The sequence below is a fragment of the Vigna radiata genome, chromosome 7 (assembly GCF_000741045.1).
Source record: "Vigna radiata var. radiata cultivar VC1973A chromosome 7, Vradiata_ver6, whole genome shotgun sequence".
Lineage (NCBI taxonomy): Eukaryota > Viridiplantae > Streptophyta > Magnoliopsida > Fabales > Fabaceae > Vigna > Vigna radiata.
The window spans coordinates 34,593,005-34,598,518 of NC_028357.1; positions in this window are offsets into that span (position 1 = coordinate 34,593,005).

The window sequence follows — 5,514 nt, forward strand, 5'->3', positions numbered from 1 at the left end:
AAGGTATTCCAACTAAATTTTTTTGACTTTATTATTCAACAAAGGATATTAAATTTTTTTGTTTTTGTTTAAATTTTATTTTTTATTTAGTTATATACATCATAAAAACAAAATATTATTTAGTTATATACATCATAAAATTTAAACAAAAACAAAAAAATCATTAAAAAATTATATTTTTATTTAATCATATTAAATTTTATTGGGAAAAGTACAATAATCATTAAATACTGCAAATGCTGACAAAAACCTACAATGCACATAAAAAGAAAAGAGAGAAAAAAAGGATTTAACACAACGAAGGGACTATTTTGACTCAAAAATTTAAAAATAAGGACCAATTTCAAACACTTTTCTAAAGAGGGACTAAATTGAGATTTGTCAACCAAACTAAGGACAAAGTTGGGTATTAAACCTTTATTATAATATGTAAAAAAAGTTATAACAATTTAATTTGATCTGTATATTACCCTGTGTAATGTAACAAAACACTGGAAAAAAAAAAGAATACTACTAAGTGATCTATTATGATAATTTTTTTTTTAAAGAAAATAATAATACTGTACAGTAACTATTTGGATATAACCTACCATATTTTAATATATAATTAGTGTACTAATATTTTTTAATATATTATCTAATTCCATTTTATATCACTTTTATACTTTATAGACAAATTTGACGGTTATTTATTAATATTCTTCATCTCTCATAATTTTATGATAAATGGATAAAAGAATTGAACGTTTATTAATTCGAGAAGGAAAAAACATGAATGAAAGAATGAAAAAAAAATGTAATTTTATGCTTATAATTAAAATTAAAAATCTATTTTTTTTTTAGATTATAGAAAGGTTTAGGGTTCTGTCCACAATAATAGGATCATAAACTGTATTATTATTGTTTATTATTTAATGACGTATGATATTGATTAAAATTCTACCAATATAAAGAAAACGTTTTTGCTGTTAGCAATAGTTGTAAAGCTTATTATTATTAGTTGGTAGTCATTATAATTAGTGAATAAATTAATGCATATATAATTGAATAATAAAATTGTAAAATGTATATGAGGGAAGTGAAAATGGTAGAATACATTAGGATAGCTGTATTGATGTTTATTCGATCTAGCTGGCTAGGTCGTCCATTATTACTTCAAACAATGGAGACACACACATGATAGTGAGTTAAATTCTATTCTTTTTAAAAAGTGTGATAATTACTTCTCTTTCTATATACTATTTTACGTTAAAAATTCTAACTTTTTTATTCATCCACTTTAATTTAACCTTTCTTCATTCTTTACTATTTTCACATCTTTATCTTTCTCACCTAATTATGCTCATTTTCTCTTAGATTGTCAACCCTTTTTCATTCGCAACTTTCTTTATCAACCTTCCTTTTCACTGAAATCACATTATTCTGTGTTCTTCAGCCATCATCATATACCAAAGCCAAATGTAAAATTTTATAACATTTTCTTACATCACTAAATATCTTAATTATGTTAAAAGTTCCATATTTAAGAAATTTAGAGTCCTTTTCGCTATAGTTTAAAGTGTCACCATATATTCTTGCATTACCTTAAAGAAATCCCTAGACATCGACAGTTACTTTATTTCTTTTATTTTTTAAAAGTTTAATTTTTATATATATTATCGGTGTAGGAGGTATTTTCACCTGGTTATAACCATATAAAAATCATTTTAGATATGAGTTAATAATTATTACAAAAAAATATTATATTTTAAACGGCAATATATGTAAAATTAAATAATACATGAAAAGGAAATTTTACATTATGCATGTATCACACTTTATATTCAAACCATGAACGTATTCCAATTTTAATACTTAGTCTCGCAAGATGTTTCCCTAGGCAACTCATGTTTCAGCTTCTTCTTTTTCTGTAAGATTTATTTATTTTTTTTAGCAGTCAGAGGTTACATTTTTTTTTATTTTTTGCAAAAAGAAATATTTTTAAAGTTCATTTTGCATTATATTTTCACTTTTTTTTTTTTACCTTCTAAAGTATTTTACCATTTAGATCACCAATAATGATACTTAAAGTCGTATATTGTATTTTGAAGTAACGAGGGGGACAACACAACATATTTTGAAGTCACATATATTTTTTGTGAACACTAAAATCTACACAAATTCTCGTGTACTCTACAATCAAACTTTGACTGTTACTATTTCTTCTTTCTCATTGGAAGAATGTATATGCTTTGAAATGACCATCTATTATGTTATTTTAATGAACTTTTGTATTTATGAGTCTTTATGGTGTACTTATATTGATAACCCTAATATGTCATCAATTGTTTAATCATCTTATTAGTAGTTTGAGTGATTATCAACGTGTAAACTAGATGTATTAGGACATTGTAAATTTATTGTCGAGATATTCTTGAAATATTATTCATACAATTCTTAATATATGGTAATCCTATGTTTTTTTGGTAATTCTCAATTATAAAACTATTTGTGCATGAAATTTTGTAAATCACAAAAGTTCATTTTACTATATATATTTACTACATTTAAAACTATCCAAAATATATTGATCATAAAACCTAATATAATAGTTAGAAAAAACTACAGCTTTTCAAAATATAAATGTATTTATCTCATCGAGTAGTTTTTTATCCTCTTTTAAATTTGCAATATCATTTGTATTATAGAGGTGAAGTGTGATCTTATTAATCATCACATAAAAAAACTCTTAAAAACATTATTACAAATTGCACATATTATATTGCTTATACGTAAATTATTACATCAATTGAAATTATATGTAAAAAGTCAAGTACATATTATATCAAATGTTTAACCGATGTAAAAGTGAATTTGATGCATTTTCTCAACAAAATTCAGTCCAAGACTCTTACTCAACTTCTTTCCATTTAATTTACTAGATTTAAACTATAAAATTAATATATATATATATATATATATATATATATATATATATATATATATATTCACATCAATATATTTTTTTTTTATTTATAAGTTTTTCAAAACCAAAAAGAAACATTCAATCAGTCTTGAGTATATGTGATATCTCATCCAACATTTAGTTTATACTCATTGGTTAGATATGCACATATATCATCTCATATCACTACTCTTCATATTCTTAATAAATTATTTTGAAAAAAATAAGCATAAGAATAACATTTTCACTTAAATAATATATTTCTTACTTGAGTGATTTTTCATTTGAGTGTTATGGTGAAACTTAACTATATATTTTATAAAAATTAAAATTTAATTTGTAGAGTTCTCAAAATGAATTAAAACACATGAATCAATTTGATCCATCACGAATTTGAATAAGGCAGAGTTAAAAAAATTACAAATTTCAATATAAACCAAAAATGAACTCGGTCCATCAAGAATTCGACTCAGATTGAACCTAGGGTGAGCTGAATTGACTCACTAACTCGAACATTAAAACCTCACATCACTCTTAAACGCCAACCCAAAACACAAACATAAACCTTTTTATTTAAGTTTGGGGAAGAAAGGCACACGCTCATGACACTTCATTCACTCTCTACCTTTGTATTTATATTATATTGAAGTTTGAGCTTTATTAAGAAGATGAATAGGTTGGATTAACTTTTGAGATTATTTAGAATTATGATTTAGTTTTTGAGATGAATGATTTATTGTTAGAATGAGAAAAAATAAATTTTTTAAATGAGTTTGAATATTTTGAAATCTGAGTACGTATTAGAAAAAAGTGTTGGATTAAAAAAAAAATTGTAATATTTTAAATAAATAAATCAATCCATTTAATCCACCAACCCATGATAGGTCGAATCGAGTTAAAAAAATTTTAGTTCACTAATAAGTGAGTTAAATTGGATTGACTCACGAGATAATCAATCAAAACCGGACCAGATAACCTGTTTTAATAGTTTTAATTAATCGAGTTTTCTTTTCTCTTAATCAATTCAATCAATTTGTTAATCAAACTATCATCAACCATGACTAGGGATGGCAAAAAAACTCGTGTCCGCGGGTACCCGCAGATTAAACCCGTTGTGGATAGTTGGTACCCGCGGGTACCGGATTTTTTAATACCCGCGAATATTTTTTAAACAGGTACCTAGCGGATAACTGGTCGGGTGGCGAGTACGTTTTTATCCAACGGGTCGGGTTGCTGGTAGGCACTATTCGTGTCCGACCCGACCCGTTGTCATCCCTAACCATGACTTAGATCTTATTCCTTAAGAATCAAAAGATTATATATATATATATATATATATATATATATATATATATATATATATATAAAAGTTAAAGAAGATTTATTTTTATCTAATGGAGTAAACAATTAAAAAAATTAGAAGTTTAATATGCAGGTTGCTATGAAGCATGGGCCTGAATAAGTGTTAATATAACTGTAAAATTAATCTCTTAATCATTTATAAAAATCCTATTAATAACCTCCATCAAAATATTCTCTTTAAGTTTATAATATAGAAACAAAAAACTTGTACGTTTTAAGAAAAGTTAAGATCACTTTAGTTAACCCATGATTTTTTGTAAACTTTTAAAAATCAACATAGTGACTTTTGTTAATTATCCACTACATATATATAATGCAAACTTTATCATATTTATTCTTATTCTGTGATCTTTCTCCGCATATGAACTCTGAATCATATTTTATTGATTGCATATGTTACTTCCTCTATGAAAAGTTCGTTTGAATGAATAAAGTATACATACATTTTTTGCATCGGTCATAAAACTATATATCAATAATTTTCTATTGTAGGGAGACATTATTAAGATACCTGTGCAAGAAACATGAGTTTGATGAAATATGTAGAATCCCACCGAATAGGAATAAAATATGTTTTGTGGCCCTCGAATATTACAAAACATGTAAATGGCAATCGCAAAAGCATTAAACAAACAGTGTATCGTAGGGTTCCATTTAAAAACTAGTTGTGCTTACGTGCCTGCACAGAATCATATCATTGCCATAAGGTTCGGTTTAGCGCTCTAGCTATGAAACGTGTCATTCTATGTCTCATTTTTGTCATTGCTTCCCTCCAATCCAAAAATTATATTCTTTTGGGTTCATGGAATCAAACTTATGTTTTCTTCATTCATGATTATATGTATATATGTAACAGACCACTTAGTTGATTTTAATATTCGAATAATATGAACCAAAACGCATGTATATCGCTGATTACGATTCCTTGGTGCCTTTTTCTAAGTGAACAAAAAAGGTCATGGAGATAAATTAGTGCGCTGACTTAAGTGCTGACCACATCGCTAGGAACACTTAGGTTTCTAGCCAGTGTTTTTAAGAGTTTTGAGACTCTTCCTTTCACGTTATGGTTGGGAAAAAAAATGTCAAGATTTTGCTTTTTGTCGAATGTAGGTGTAATTGATGATATATATATATATATATATATATATATATATATATATATATATATATATATATATATATATATATATATATATATATATATATAT